General features: G+C 37.9%; 1 protein-coding gene across 4 annotated transcripts in view; it reads left to right on the top strand.

The window, feature by feature from the left end:
* Positions 1-17,273, top strand: part of TBC1D5 (TBC1 domain family member 5) — a 307,207-nt gene that overhangs the window by 210,708 nt on the left and 79,226 nt on the right. The gene's annotated exons all lie outside the window — the stretch shown is intronic.

Genomic DNA, 17,273 nt, shown 5'->3' with positions numbered 1-17,273 from the left:
ATCAGTGTGAATGGAGGTGGGATTTACTTCATGGAACCAGACTTGATGAAAGCCTGAGATGTTTTTTGGCACATTGAAGACTATGTGTAGATACATATGTATAGCCAGTTCTATTGTTTCCATGTGGAGACGTTTTGCACGTAGGAAAGCAATTAGTTTGGGAGTCTAGAAAAGCAATTAGGGAAATCCATACAGAGACTTTCAAAGCTATATATAAGGTTTAGATATAGTGGTCATTTTGAGATGGAACAGTGGTGGGTTTTTGTACTCATTTTTACAAAGGTAAAAAGGAAGGTTCAGAGAAATGCTGAATAAAAGCAGTCATGACTAACGAAAAGTAATCCCAGAAAACTGTTGGCAGTTTTAATTCAGATAAACACTAAATTGGTAATAGAAGGCCCGCTGTACAAAACTGTGGCAGACCATTCAAGAAATTGCTGTAAGTGGGAAGTCAGCATTTCTGTGGGCTCAGTTGGGATAGTTTGAAAGGGTTATTGTACAAGAGGAGTGGGAGAAAGCTGTCCTTAGTGAAAATAAAATGTTGAATTTCTCATTTATACAAGTGATTTAACAGATCATTTGTATCCCCAAATGTTTTTGAACCAATCTAAGAGATTTACTCTGAAGATAGGCTCAGATGAAAAGAAGAAACCTGAATTCGTTGGTTGTTATTCCTCCCCAGATGCAAGACTCTACACTTGCTCTTCTTAAACCTCATCAGGATCCTCCCTGCCCAACCCTCCAGTCTGTCCGAGTCTTGTTGAATGGTAGCAGGGCCTGCCAGTGTGTTAGCCAATCCTCTCAACTTTGTATCATCAGCAAATTTGTGGAGGGTGGACTCAGTCCCTTCATGCAGGTCACCGATGAAGATGTTGAACAAGGCCAGGCCTAGCACCAAACCCTGGGGAACAGCACTTGTTATAGGCCTCCAGCCAGACTCTGCCCACTGATGACAACCCTCTAAACTCTGCCAGTCAGCCATTTCTCAGTCCACTTCACCATCCACTCATCTATCCCACACTTTCTAATTTTCGTTACAAGGATGCTGTGGGAGATGGTGTCAAACACCTTGCTGCAGTCAAGGTACACAACATCCACTACTCTCTCCCCATTTAGCCAGCCTGTGATTTCTCCTTGGTGAAATCATGTTGACTGATCCTGATAACATCTTCCAATTGCTTGGAGATGGCATCCAGAACAAGTTGTTCTAACACCTTTCCAGGGATGGAGGTGAGGCTGACTGGCCTGTAGTTTCCCAGTAGGTCCTGATAAATATGTATATGGTGTTTGTAGGACCCACCTGGTGCAAACTTTGTGATATTCCAACATTGCCACCATTGTTTTGGAAAACATTGAAGCTGATATTCAGCTCTTTACGCAGTTCTCTGGTCTTAGTCTGCCAACTTGTGTGGATGAGCTGATCAAGACACTCTTCATTTTGTGGTGTGACAACTGTGCACAGCCATCTGTGCGTTGTCTTTCATGTCAGTGTCCCACTGCTGAAAAGCACCCACTGGCTCACTGTACTTACATCCAGTGTTCAATCTCCATAAACATTCAGCAAGAATCAATGAATGTCAATGGTTGCCATTTTTTCTGCGTGGAAGATTTCAATTACACCCCTTTGCTTCATACACACTTCCGTGTCAGATACCATTCTGTCAGATTGACCCTCTGCTGCCATCTGTCACATGACAATGTGTAATGGGATATTGGTGGGAAGGTTCTACCTCTCTTGCCGTACAAATATCCTCCTCTGATATTGTGGGCCAACATAATAAAAGAGGAGGAATTACTTTCAAAGAAGCCCGCATATATTTACTCTTGTGAGGTTTTCCTTAAAACTGTTACAAAATTTTCCCTTTTGCCTAATTCCTTCAGTATATTGGTTACTTTTATAACAATAATTAGCAAATGATAATTGAAAAGATTTTATCTGATGCCTACCAAACACGTTATAATATTTTCCATAACAAATAATGTAATTGAGGTTAAAATTCAACTCTGTTACAAAGTACTGTTTTCACTGGTCCTTTACTCCAAGTCATCTCCTTTGGAATTTCTCTTGTTCTTAACCCAAATTGTTCTGGATCTTTAAAGGAAATCTGCAACTAGCATTAAGTGAATATCAGACAGTAATGTATTTGCAGAATAAAATAAAATAAGATGAAATAAAGCAAAAGATCAAAGGAAATATAATGAGATATATATTTAAAGGTATTTCATTTTGATATTTATGTAAAACAAATTCTACCAAATTCTACCAACCATCACTCCTTGAATAGACTCAAAGGACCAATCCCATTATTCTTGTAAGGTCTTAGAATTTACAGGTTATTGGCATTTAAAGAACTATGTCTGATGAATTTTTACAGATGCTAAAAACATGAAAAACTGAAAAATAATTTGATCTCTTTATTTATATAATGTCACTAGGTGGCAATATTAGTGACATCTGTCCACCAGCCAGATGAGACATAACTGGTAAAATACAAGTTGATAGAGCAGGAGAAATGGTGATGTTTTTGCTTTCCCGGGTTTCTGATAATAGATTGAAAGTGAGTCAGTGTCTATGAGAAACTAAATTGCTAATGTGTGAAGGACATGCTATCAGGCTTCCAGTATTTCTAGAAGAGATAGAAAAGTGTTAATGTCATTGTAATAAGTACTTTTAAGACCTCATCTGAAGTGCCTATGCATTTCTGGTTAACTGTTCAAGAAAGATCAACTGAAACTGCTTAAGTATAGCTGATAATTCTGAGCTTTCCCTTTCTTCTGATCAGCATCATTTTACAAGAGGAGCTTATAATCATAGAATCCTAGAATCGCTAAGGTTGGAAAAGACCCACAGGATCATCCAGTCCAACCATACACCCTTCACCAATGGTTCTCGCTAAACCATGTCCCTCAACACAACATCCAAATGCTCTTTGAACACCACCAGGCTTGGTGACTCCACCACCTCTCTGGGCAGTCCATTCCAGTGCCTGACCACCCTTTCAGAGAAGTAGTATTTCCTTATGTCCAGCTTAAGAGAGTTTGACTTACATAGCTAATTCCAGCAGAAGGTGAGAGGACATGATTGGTCTTTAGGAATGTGTCAGGGAATAAATACAGAGTAAGAAAGTTGGACAGCATTACCAAAAGTAAAATGATGGAAATCATAGTAGCAGATTTATATGTTGAATATCTGAAGGTTGCTAAGTATTGTATAAGTCTTAATAAAAACCAACCCTGTAACACGTTGAGCCACAACCACAGGGAAGTAGACAAAATGAGATGGAGCTATCTTCCGATCCTAAAAGATTTGTCTGTGGATCTTTGTGTCTGTCTCCTGTTAATCCATATGTGGCATTTTCAACTTGTAGTCTTATAAAAGGATCTTAATGTTTATTCCTGTATGTTGTAGCGTTTGCTTCATGACAGCTTGTTCTTAGAGGTTCAAGACAGTCTGTATTGGTTACACATAAAGCTTTTTCTCTTAGTTTGAAAGGTATTACTGCTGGTATTTTCCCCAGAAAAATTCCTTCGCTAGGGAAAACTGCAGTTTTACAGTTCTGAATGATAACATTATACTTATTATTTACACTTAAGACAGAAACAGGCAGTTGCTGTGTGAAGTGCTTATTTTCAAGAATTCCCACAGTATCTGGGAGCTTCTGTGTTTTCCTCTCCATAAGCAGTAAAGTTAAAATGGGGTTAAAAGATCACAGTGAATCTGTGCTAAGGCATCTGCGAAAACTTTCTAGCAGAGCCTAATAAAGCCCTGCCCCATTTGTGACATACCAAATCACATTCTCCTTGCCTGGTCTGACAACTACAGCTCTTAAACAGCTGCTGGGGTAATTTGCATAAAGGAGATTGTAAATGTCTCATTGGAACGCATGCAGCGCAATCCACCCAAAAACCACTGCCTGAACACCAGGAAAAGAAGATTGTAGTCATAAAAATTGTGGCTCTCATGATTTTAGATTATGGTCTCCACAGTCTTACAGCTTTTGCAAATACCAAGCTTTTGTTCAAAAAAAAAGTTTCATTTACCGATACAGAACAATACAAACAGATGCCGTGTTGCTCTCTTGACTCAGTCTAGCAGAAAATTGACTTCTGCAGCAAAGGTAGGTGTTGACCCCTCTTCAGTTCTTCACCCCAGTGATGAGTGAATTGGTCCAATTTAAATTATTTATAATAAAACTGGTTAAAAAAAAAACTTTATGGTAGCAAAAGGGAAACAAACGAAATGCAAAATAAAGTTAATTTAATAAGAGGATTCGATAAAGAGTAAACAATGCAGAAGTTGATACAATATGTTAATTGTCTGCCTGCATCTGCTATGTTTTATGATGCATATTTTAATAGAAATTAATATTAAAGCTATGCATATTTTCATGAAAATCAGAATTAAAAGAGATGTACATGCAGAACTAGGGATTTTACAACATGGTAGGAATTGTCTTTGGACATTTCCTGAGTTTTAATGATATAAGTTTAAATTACAGCATTGAAGCATTGTTCTTCTTTGTCTTGAAAGAACTAGGATGGAGTAGTTTGGCATGATGATGAAACTGTGTTGGTGTTATATGCATAACTATACAATAGGAAACTCATTAAGCTCCGCAGATGTAGTGTCTGCTTCAGTTAAACCACTAGTTCACTGATATTGTATTCTCAACCAGAGCTCTGCCCAATTTCTAGTGCAAATTGAGACTTATTTGAGTGGTGCCTCCTCTTTTAAAACATTTCCACCAGTCTCAGTTGCATCACTATCATAAGTAGAAAATGACTAGTAGCGATTTTTCCTAGGGTGCTGAGGGAGCTGGTGGGGCTGATTGCCAAGCTGCTCTTGGCCATCTATCAGTGCTTCTGGTTATGTGGAGAAGTCCCAGAGGATTGGAGACTTGGTGATGTGACTCACATCTACAAGAAGGGCCATAAGGAGGATCCAGGGAACTACAGGCCTGTCAGACCTCTGTACCAGGGAAAGTTATGGAGCAAATCTTCTTGGTTGAGATCACACGGCACGTGTATGACATCTGGCCCAGCCAACACAGGTTCATGAAAGGCAGGTTGTGCTTGACCAACCTCATCTGCTTCTATGAGTGGGTGACCAGACTGGTAGACGAGGGAAAGGCTGTTGATGTAGTCTACCTAGACTTCAGCAAAGCCTTTGACACGGTCTCTCACAGTATTCTCCTAGGGAAGCTGGGTGCCCATGGCCTGGACAGGTATACCTTTCTTTGGGTAAGGAACTGGCTAGATGGCCATGCCCATCGGGTAGTGGTTAATGGAGTTAAGTCCAGCTGGTGACCCATTACAAGCAGTGTCCCCCAGGGGTCAGAACTGGAACCCATCTTTTTTAATATCTTTACTGATGACCTAGATGAGGGGATTGAGTGTACCCTCAGAAAGTTACTGATGACACCAAGTTGGGAGGTGGTGTCAATCTGCCTGAGGGTAGGGAAGCCCTTCAGAGGGGTCTAGATAAGCTGGATCTCTGGGCTGAGGTGAATTGGATGAGGTTCAACAAGACCAAGTGCCAGGTCCTGCACTTTGGCCACAACAGCCCCTTGCAGCACTATAGGCTTGGGGCAGAGTGGCTGGATGACTGCGAAGAGGAAAGGGACCTGGGGGTGCTGGTTGATGCCTGGCTGAACGTGAGCCAACAATGTGCCCAGGTGGCCAAGAGGGCCAACGGCATCCTGGCCTGCATTAGAAATAGTGCGGCCAGCAGGAGCAGGGAGATAATCATCCCCCTTTACTCAGCGCTGGTGAGACCACAACTCGAGTGTTGTGTTCAGTTTTGGGCTCCTCAATACAAGAAAGACATTGAGGCCATGGAACATGTCCAGAGAAGGGCAACGAAACTGGTGAGGGGTCTGGAGCACAAGTCTTATGAGGAGCAGCTGAGGGATCTCGGATTGTTTAGTCTGGAGAAGAGGAGGCTCAGGAGAGACCTCATTGTACTCTACAACTTCCTGAAGGGAGGTTGTGATGAGGAGGGTTTGGCCTCTTCTCCCAGGCAACAAACAAGACCTGAGGAAATGGCCACAAGTTGTACCAGAGGAGGTTTAGGTTAGACATAAGGAAAAACTTTTTCCCTCAGGGAGTGGTCAGGCACTGGAATGGCCTGCCTAGGGAGGTGGTGGAGTTGCTGTCCCTGGCAGTGTTCAAGAGGTGTCTGCATGAGGAGCTACAAGGGATGGTCTAGTAGCTTCTGGTAGCAATGGTAATGGGAGGACGATTGGACTAGATGATCTTGTAGGTCCTTTCCAACCTTGTGATTCTATGATTCTATGATAGAATAAGTTGTCATTCTCCTTTTACTCCAGTTTTTAATCATCCAGATTAAATAAGTTTATTAACACCCAAGTCACCTATATCTTTGCATTAAGAGTTTACTTACTATCTCAGTTTCCTATAACTAAAAGTTTTGTATATATCTATGCAATGACACAACGGACAGCAATTGTTTCAATGCTGTTGAGTTTTAATATTCACTATAAACATTGAATTAGAGTTCGTTCTATAGTCTAAAGGTTGTACAAGAGGGATATGTTTTTTTAAAAAAAAAAAGTGAACTATTTTGACTTGTATAAATTCCAACTGGTTTAGAGTTGGATCAAGTTTATCAAATCACTTGAAAGATTTGACAAGTCTCTTTGTGTAGCAAGATATTTAATGAGAACATGAGACATGAGCACAAGCCTTTTTTTCAGTTCTAAAGTAGATCTACCATATTTAAAAGCTAACTTTTATTTAAGGTTATTGCTCTGAGTTGAAGTAGTATCAGCTATTCAGTCTGAAAAGTATTTGAATACAATAAATCTCAATCATGGAGCTTGTAACAGGAAATAAATAAATAAATAAACAAACAAATAAATAAAAGATAATGCTGCAAGGATAGCCCACATCTGGAAAATTATTTTTAAATTCCTTGATCCAAGTCAGAGCTCTTGCTGAGTCAGCCTGCTTTGGGCAACGGAAGTTTGCTAAACTCTTTATGAACAGATCCTTTTCTGTGTGAAAGTAAAATCCATGAATGATTAGTAACAGTGACCCTTTAAAAGTAGGCATGGAATCATATCTCTAAAACTGTGGAATACTATTCAAGACAGTAAGAAAGTTGCTAATGATAGTTGGCAAGTGTTTTCACAGCCTGGTTCAGCTGACAGAGATAGATGCTACCCCTCAGAGTATGCATTCTACCTGTCACAGCCAACTAAATACTCAATAGCATAATTTCCTTCAAATAAAATATCACATCTCAAGCAATTAGGAGCAAGAATCCAGTAGAGAAGGTGTGCCAAGAGGAGATGTTGAAATTATCAAGATTCAGTGAGTTCAGCTGTAAGAGTACCTCTCTGTTCCTATAAACTGAAGGAAATAGTCAGTCTGGCAGCTGGTTTCCAGTGCTAGATTTTGTGTTTCATAGGATGATCCTTTGTTTAACAGACAAATGTGTTTGGCTCCACTAGAATGGCTGTAGCACCAGGCATGTTTCTGGCTTCTTACCTTCCAGTTATGTTGTGGCATCATTGTTTTGGAACATAGAAGAGTGTGGTCTTTAGATACAGCTATCCTCCAGCCCTTCCTTTTCATACTTTGACTCAGGGATCATTTATTGTGCTTCTGATCACATCCCTCTTCTCTGTCTGTGTTTCTTTAGAAACTCAGCAGCAGTCTGCTGAAGAGCCATACCTGCATTCCCTGGAACGAACAGGCGTTCACCTCTACCCTATGAGATGGACACTTCTCCTGTCTGCAGTTGCCAATCATAGGAAAAGGCAGAGGTTTAGGATGTCAGGTTCATTTAATGCTAGCAAAAAACAATTCTGACATGTCCATTGTGTGCCTCTTTCATCAGCACTGAGTAGTTGTAGCTTCAGAAAAATGTTTCTCTTCAGAAGTAAGTTAAAATATAGTTTTAAAGAAACATTTCAAAGGATAAAGAGGACATCAAAGTTCAAATTAGTACAATTTTGAGAAGTCTGTTATTTCTAATGTGTAAATATGTGACAGATTTTCTGTTTCTGAAGTTGTGGACCACCATAATAAAATACGAGGCATTACTTTTGGAGCAGCATTCATATATAACCTCCCTCTGCAGCAGATTCTAATTCTATAGTGCTTCCTACTCTTTTTAATAAGGACTAGCTTGTTGCACCCTAACTGTGGACAACTAGTCAAGTTTGAAGTTGTCTTTGATTGCAAACATTTTGATTTTGAGTGACGCACAGATGTAAACACATTTTCACTAACTGATTTGCAAGAAGTGTTAGAGAAACGATGAGACTGCTGCTATACTTTCAGGAAGAATAAAGGCAGCCTTCCGTTATTAGTGAACATTTAAAGCTTTTCCTTGTGCATAAGAGAGACATTTAGATCCAATATTTTTGCCACAAAACAAAAGGACCATTAAAATAAGCATTGTTTTTAACATACATTTTGTACTGTAAGAAGGCAGCTGAATGAAATTGTTAGCTTATGTACCTGTCAGTTCAGCTGACCAGAGTGTCAGCAGCACTGCCCCGCAGTCCCTCTGCTTCTAGCTATACATTTCAAGCATGCAGTAATATGTAACTCATAGGTGTATAAAATCATAATAGAACATCTCATCGTGTCTAAATAAGGATAGGTGCGTGCTGTCTGAATAGTTAACCATTGAAAACATTCAATACAAGGCATTTGACACTAATTTTACTGGTCAAATCCTCCTCTGAAAGAAGCCTGCCTTGACAAGCCATTTGCTAGGAGCCTTCTGCAAAGCGAGCCTGGCTTGATGGGTCGTCACATAAGCTACTTGACATTTGTCCCCAGCCAGACCGGATGCCACATGAAAAATTTACTCAGGCAAGGGGCTCCCAGGAATAAACAGTTCTCTAGTGTTGCTCACAGGGGACTCGGCAAGGTGAGCGGAACTTCAACTTGTCACGGATGCACTGTTCTGACAAACATAAGTAGATGCTAATGGCTAAATCGTGACAGAATAAAGTCCCTCAACCATATGGCTAATTGCCACAACAATATCTTCAGTGTTATTAATCAAGTTTTCATAGTGTGCCATGATAATTGGAATAATTAGAAACAGCGTAGGCATTGCTTGCCTCCGCCACACATACTGCAGACAGGGACATGGAACAACCACAATTGCACTTTCTGTGTGGTGTTGTTTAATTCTTTCCTTTCCAGCAAATACTATAGCTAATTAATGAATTAGCAGTTTACCACCAGAGTGTTTTACTGCTAGCAAGCCTTCCGTAGTGTCACATAGGTAGCTAAATGAGACCACTAAGCCCCTCATGCACCTCTTAAAAGATGCAGTGTTCCCATATGAATACAGCTCCACAACACAGAACTCCACCACTCATAAGTACATTGCTTCACAAATATTGGAATTCTTATTCGTGTAGCTAATACATAAAATTACTTGTTTGGAATATGTACAAAAAGAATAAAATAACCTGAAATATGTTGTGGATTTTTTAACTGTTTAGATGAAAAAAAGGCTTTTGGTAATGATACCACAAACTCAAAGGCAAAAGAAGTTAGCAAATGTTGATATACATGTATGAAATGAAAACTTTTTTTACTTTTTTTTTTTTTTAGGGGGAAAAACTGAAACTCTAGTTTAGTTGTATCTGTGTATTAATACATCAATATTGATGTAAACAGTTACACCAAATACAACTACCATACTCTTATTTGCCTTGATGATGGAATCAGGCTCCAAACTTATATTCTGCCATTGAACTAAGGTTATAAATAAAGTGTTGATTCTAATTATTTTATTTATGTTAAGCAGCTAAACCAACATTTTTTATGCTGCCTCTTGGAATAGCTTTACTCAATTCTTACATTCAGAGGTATGACAGCAGGAAAAAAGATGCTTGTTTTTCCTCAGTGCATGTATCAACATGTAGTTGACTGGTCACTAAAACTGGCAGATTGATGATGATGACCCCCTTTGTTGGATATATGAAGGCATTTAGCTAGCCTAATAGATTGAAATGGACTGCTGCATGTATGGCCTCTGAACAGCTTCTTAATTTAGTTTTTGAGCATACAATAGATATAATATTGTATTCAGTAATGATATAGATCTTCTCTCCTCGTTTCAAAAAATAAATAAATTTCTTCTCTACAGTGGAAAGCCACCAAGAGATTTGGAAATGTTCTGTACCTAATTATAAAGAGATCTGCAGAAGTAAGTCCTCAATTCAGGTAGCAGGTGAGAATTCTGTCAATTTTAAGTATATTTTTGACTCTCAAGGGGAAAGAGTTTCTGAGCTGTGTCTTACACCATGATGAGAAGAAGAACCCAAATTCTTTCTGCACTGAGGGCTGCCATGGAGGTCATCTGGCCACTGCAGGCATTAGCTCCAAATGTGGAATTTCTAATAGAATTACTTTCTCTACAGAGCTGCTATAAAGCTGGATGCTCCAGTCATTCATGGAAAATACCCAAACAAAATTCTGGATGCACAGAGATGATTTAAGTTTAAGTAGAATTAGAAAGAAAAAAGACTCTTGTGAATTGATAAACTGGTGGTGGTCAGAGGTATGTTGCCTTGTTAGTTTGAATACAACATGTTTTTCTTAGGCATATAGCTACTGAAGAATTAAAAGAAGTTTTATCTCCTGGATGTTTTATTGTAATTTTTACTTAGCATACCAGAAAAAAAGTTCATCTGTTATAACATTGCAGTGCAGAGTTACAGAAAGATGATTCAGTTGTAGATGTCGTTTTTTAATGGAGAAAAAGGCATTTTATTTAATACTCTTGGAGGTAGAATATGAAAACAGAAATTTGATAATATTTTATCACTACTTTCTTGTTTACTTTAAAGTTATTAAAAAGTTCTCCCTCTTCCTCATATGTTAAAATAGACAGTTTTTAGATGACATCTTGTTCAAGTAGATTCTACAGAGACAAATACTAACTCTGGGACATTTAACATTATGCATCAATGAAATGCTGGATTCCTATTCTGAAGAGATTGTACAAAAGGATTTGTGTATCTTTTAAAGCTACTGCATGCATCTTGAATCAATAGATAAAGCTATTAGCAAATTTATTTTATCATCTTAAGAACTGTGCTTCAATTACAACACTGAGAGTTGTTTTTCTAATATAATTTCACCACTTTAAAACCAAATTTAATCATTGCTGTTTAAAGATGGAAAACTTGGGGGTTGGAGTTCCTAATTGCTAATAGCTGATATCAGTAGGAACTTCACTAATTTAGAAGTGCCTCTTTTGTTTCAATAGCTTTATTGAAGCAAATGGTGTTTAAAATCATTCACCTGTAATTATTTTTGTTAAAAAAAGAAAATGTTTTTGCTACTCTGCAGTGATTTTCCAAACAAATTGTACATGTATCATTAGTATTTAGTGCTGTAGCTTTGAATTACACAGAGACAAGAGCAGTAAGAATTCAATGGGCACATCTTCATGTTCTTACATTTTTCTCTTCTGAGTGCATATTAGTCATTAAATTATGTCTTTATCAGAGATGAAGTCCCAGAGTCCTTGCACTTAATACTTTGTCACTGACTTGAAAAGGTTTTTTTATTGCAGACTGTAACACTCCCTTTTGGTCATTCTAGTTTATCACCATAACTTTATCATACTAAGCCATCCATTTTAAATCTGTGTATTGCCCAAGCTGTTAAAATTCAGTCATTTTGCAGAAACACAGCAGTGTTCTTCAGTGTCTTTTCACTGAATAAAAGCACGGGTTAACCCAGATAATTTTTAAATGAGTCATAGTATAGCAGCTGAATCCTTAGTGTTGTTACAGTGGTATTCTGCCCAGCATTTGAAAAATGGATGAGTAACCTTGTTCTTTGATATGTGTTGTCAACTTGACAACAAACTTGACCAAAGAATCTTGACAAGTGTCTAGCTCTTATGTCTTTTTAAAAAATTAATAATGTCAGAAACTACTATTATTATTATTATGGTCACTCTTTCTGCAGATAACTACTGGAATAGAACAGTTTTATTCATCCTCCCCAATAATGACTGCTCAGTAAATTGTTATATCCCAGTAACTTGATGTGATGTTTTTAGAGCTTATACAAACACAGGGATTGTGTGTATGAAATACTGAAATTGTTTTATGTTGGGTTTAGAAGAAATGGAAAAGAAACTAAGCAATGTTCTCTCCTCCCACTGCAAAGAGTTTTGTTAAACGCTGTCTTAATGCAAATCATCTATTTTTCTCTCTGAGAAAGTGGACAACTTGTTTCTGTTTTTTTTCTTTTCACATTCAAGTTCTTAGCTCTGTTTCTGAAGTTTCTAGTGTTATGGAAAGCCCATTGCAGTCTTCACTCTGATCCTAATCAAAACATTTTTAAAATCAGTTAACAAGCTAACGAGAGAGGGAATTTTTACTCTTCCGTTCCATGGACCTGCAGTCTGGTAGTATCTAAAAACAAAATAGCCTCTTAAACTGTGGAAAGAAGTATCTGTAACCTAACCAGCATCATACAGCAAGCTAAAACTGATAGAGGTTAGAACTGATAATGAAAGCAGTCGTGTTCTTAAAATGTGTTGTCGCATAATTACTATTACAAATAAATTCAGATTCAAGCTTTACCAGAAATTGACCATTGTAAATTTTATGTGGGAACCATCATCAAAACCTGAAAATTACCTCTTTAAAAAGAATTTGAATATGCAGAGAAACTAAAAAAAGAAAGTTGTCAATTTAATAAAGAGAAGGTGAGTCATTTTACATACAAGCTAAAGGCTTGTTTGAGTCAGTCATATTTATTGGAGTTTTAGACCAAGATCAGTCAAATCCATTTCAAAATCAGGACAGCAATCCATGATTTTAAAGTTTGTTATTCTGAATTTCTACCTGTATCAAACAATCACTGACACAAAATTATATTATATATATTCAGAATTTGGAATAACATGCAACAAAGATTCAAGTGTGGAAAATAACCAGTGTATGGGAACCTCTGATTGACCACCTGAGGCGAGCACTGAGTCAGCTACAGGAGCACAGGTGAAGGCAATTCACCTGTGTGACCAGAAGGGGTGGAGCCAGGTTCCACCTCCCCTGGACCCCATTTAAGGGCTGACTGCTACTGAGAATTATCTTTTTCAACACCATAATCCTACCAGCCTAACTTCTCTGTATAACAACTGTATACTTTTTAACTGTACAACCAGGTATCTGGGTTTCTCTAGTGGTGTACTAGTAGTTGTGAGGTTTTTTTTATGTTTGCTTGTGGGGTCATTTGCATGTGGGGAGCAGCTGGCTGCTTATGACAATCTTTTGGTGTATATTATAGATGTATTTTTGCTGTATGAATTTGTATATTGCTTGTCTAAGTCTGTTCAGGAAAAGACTGAAAATAGTCGTATTAGAGAGTGAAAGAGCTAATATTCAGAAAGATGAGAGAGCAATGCTGCTGGCATAATTCTTACTAGGATTGCTTTTTTTAGTATTAGTTCTTCTCATTTATACTGTTTCCATTTATTCAGCTAACTGTGGAGTAGGAATGTTCAGCAGAAGTTCAAAATCTGCAATAGATTTTAGTGAGTACAGTCATTGATACATTTTATTTGTAAAAATGCTTGCTTTAAGCAAGTTCCTTCTCAATGAGGCATCATTGGAGAACGATGTGACACTTGACATGGAGTAACTGTGTTTGGAATGGCCATGTGAAGGAGCAAAATGCATCTTTCTTGTCAGTGTTAAGTGGGTTCCCATAGACTTGCATGAAGAAGCTCTCAAAAGAAATGTGGAAGAGCAACCTGGGACTATCATCATTCATAACAGTATAGCAGACTGGGACTGCATCAGAGAGGAAAACCATAGCACAAACATAAAGGCAGACTGGCATCTCTCCGTCAGGGACACCATGATGGCAGGTGCTACCCCAGGAGTTGTCTGCAGGTTGGCAGCAGCCATAGGTGACAACAGCAGTCAAAGAAAGTCTGCAGCCAAGGGTAGCGCTAGTGACTAAAGTTAATCAGGTACTGGATTAGAAATCTACCCAAAGCAGACTAATAAGTTCAATATTTTTATCGTAATGTATTCCTTGCAGTTTTAAGCATTACTGCTTGAAGATGCAGTGGCGTATTTTTCATTAAACACATTCCTGTGAGTGCATTACAATTGTCTTAAGTCAGAACAACAGTAAGGGCTTTTGCCAACAAGAGCAAATCATGAGAGGGAGCTCCTTATTAGGATATCTTTTTTTTTTTTTTTAAGAAAAAAATGTATTTAATAAGGAAATGCTTAGTGTCTTCCAAAACTGGATTGAATTTTTCTTAAATGCACGACTCGGTAATCTTTGCTACTAGCATGAAAGAAACCAAATTGGGAAGAGTCAAGGTAACAATTCAACGCTCATGCCAAGTAATGGAGTTTAATTTAAAGAATATGCTAGCCTTTGTTTGATGGAGTAATTCATATAAACTTATTGCAGGGTATGTAGAACAGCAGGAATTTTCAATAGGACAATTCAGAAGTATTTTCTACAATGGAAAGAAGGCACCAAAGTATTCTGTGTGCAGTATTTGTTTTGTCCTTAAACACTCCTAAGCTCTCTGCAATGCCCTGTGTGGAACCATTTCTTATTTATTTTTTTCAAGAATTCTCTCCAAAAAGACAGAAAAGATAACCAGCTACGTATATGCAACAGTAAAGCTGCCTGTGGTCAGATAAGTTAATTTTATCAATGTTTGGAGAATAGTCTGATAAGTCCCAGTCAGTATGGTTGCGGTTTTAGTTAAAACTGGTAAAGCTGGATCATTGCCTTATTTAATGACTTCACTAGAGCACAGGTTTCTGCTGCTTTCTCTGTATGTAAGGTCATTAATGAATCATTATCTATTTCCAGCAATTACTGATGTCTTGAGAATATTATTTTAATTATATAGAAATTAAAAGTAGAAGATACAGTTACATATGCTAGAGTGTAGGTGGTAGTACCTTGGTATATCATGGCTTTAAAGAATCTGTGCTTTTTCAGATTTTAGTGGCTAAGAGTGCCTGGTACAAAATGAATTATTGTACGATAGCACGTGATAAAAGATATACTATTGTGAGCCTTGCAGTCTGCAGGTGTAACAGATGTAAGGCAAGATTAACAGGACAGAACAATAATTAAACCACAGACAGCCATCTCAAAAAAAAAAAAAAAGATTTTCATGTCCAATGCAATTATGAAGTGTTTCTGAAATTCTCTGCAAATATTTGTAAAAGCAATAGAAATATGTTCATTTGAAAGACAGCTTTTCAGTACAGACATTTACTTAAAGGAATTAAGAACCTTTTTTTGGAATATAAAAGCTGACTGAAGGTCTGTGACAGCATGGTTCATAGGCAATACAGTCCCTGGTTTATTGATGCTAAGAGCTAAACACTGCTAAAGAAAATAAGAGAGCAATTAGTATATATGCATTTAGAACAGTATGAGTTGCATACTCCCTTTAGGACAGGAGCATTCAAATAATTAACGATAATATTATGGTTGCAAAAGGAAGTCCAGTTGTTCTTCAGCAGCCTACAGCTGTGAAACATGATACCTCTGGGGACTGAGAATTAATTTTCCCAGGAGAAAGTGTAAAAGCAGGAGAAAAAAAGGAATGACTTCTGCTTGAGCAGAATAAACCTGCATCTACAAACGATTAACACTGCATAATGAAGTAGTAAAGAAGCAAAAGAGATTTCTAATAAAAGACTAATAACAAATCCCATTACACCGTGCTATATTTTTTCCCTTGAAGTGTATTAGACGGTTAGCAAAGCTTCTGCATGAGATCTGGGTAGTTGCAGGCAAAGTCAGCTTGAATGCTTCAAGCTTAGCTGTACTTCCGTTCCTAACAGTTTCTTTAACATTAAAGTTGTGGTTTTACAGGTGGGAGGGGTTGTTAATGCAAGCAATAGGCTTCACACAGAGTTTGAGTAATGTTTGTGTAGCCATAGGGTAATAGTCTCCTGTGGGCTAGACACTGTAGGGTAACATGCTGCTATGTGGTAAAATCCCCTAGTTAGAGCTGACATGGTATTAAATGTACACAGGTCACTCCAAAAGTAATGCATCTATTTATTCCCATGGAAAATACAGTAGACACAAAGAATACAGTAGCACTATTTGAGAGAGCTAATTCTCAGTGATAAAGCAGTGTTCTTGAACACGGTCACCACCATTAGCTGTACATTTTCATCAGCAAGGAATAAGAGGCTGCTTGCCATGCTTTATAAAAGTTTGCACCAGCAGCAGTGAGCTGCTGTTGCCACTGCTGAAACACATCACCCAGTGCTTCACTATGCTCACATCCCATGTATGATCTCCATAAACATTAAGCAAGCATCGATGAATGTCAATGGGTGCCATTTTTTCTGCATGGAGGAATTCAATTCCACACCTTTGCTTCATATGCACTTCCATGTCAGACACTGTTCTGTCACACTGCCCCTCTGCTGCCATCTGTTGCACAGCAACAAAATGTGAGGGAGTATTGGTGGAAAGATTCAACCTCTACTGCCATACCACCAACATCCTCTGATGTTGTGGGCCAATGTGATTAAATAAGATGCATTACTTTCAGAGCAGTCCTTGTACTAGATAAGCCATGCTTTTTTGTTAACAGGTCTTCTGAGATTGCTTTCCGCAGCCTGAAAATATGTCCTTCTAGGAAAAGGGTTTGATCAGAGAAGCAAATACCAGAGTTTTGGTTTTGTCACAGTGTATATTGTGGCTGTTATAATTACTATGCTAAAAGAAATTACGAGACCTTAGAATGTAAATATTTGATGTGAAGATAATAAGAATCAGATTAGACTGTTTTTTGAAATCACTTATTTTCACTTTTAAAAGGGAATATTCTTGCAGGGAATAATATTCTGTGCAGTGATTTCTAAATTTGTGACATGGGCATTTTGTGGGTCATATATACAGTTCCTGTGGCAAAGCGTACAGTAGTTTGAATGAACAAAACCTCAATTAACAAAACAGTGGCTTTCAATTTCTGTTGTAAGAATACAGATTGTCACTCACCGGACATGTTGAAATTCGTCTGTGCAGCAGTGAACTTTTATTACTGGAATAAAAAAAAAAAAAAAAAAACCCACAGATGCCTTGAAACAACAAGTTCTGGTACAAAAGTGGTTAAACACAAATCCTAACAAGTGAAACTAATCTTGATGAAATTTCCAGTTGCCTTTTTGGAAAGTTTTGTGAATTTTATAGAATGACTCAATTTGCTTAGCAGAAATTCACAATCAGTCTTTTTTTGTCACTGA

Source organism: Gallus gallus, chromosome 2 (assembly GCF_016699485.2).
Source record: "Gallus gallus isolate bGalGal1 chromosome 2, bGalGal1.mat.broiler.GRCg7b, whole genome shotgun sequence".
In the NCBI taxonomy this organism is placed as follows: Eukaryota; Metazoa; Chordata; class Aves; order Galliformes; family Phasianidae; genus Gallus; species Gallus gallus.
The sequence above is the reverse complement of the archived record's forward strand: the minus strand, read 5'-3'. Positions and strand labels throughout refer to the sequence as shown.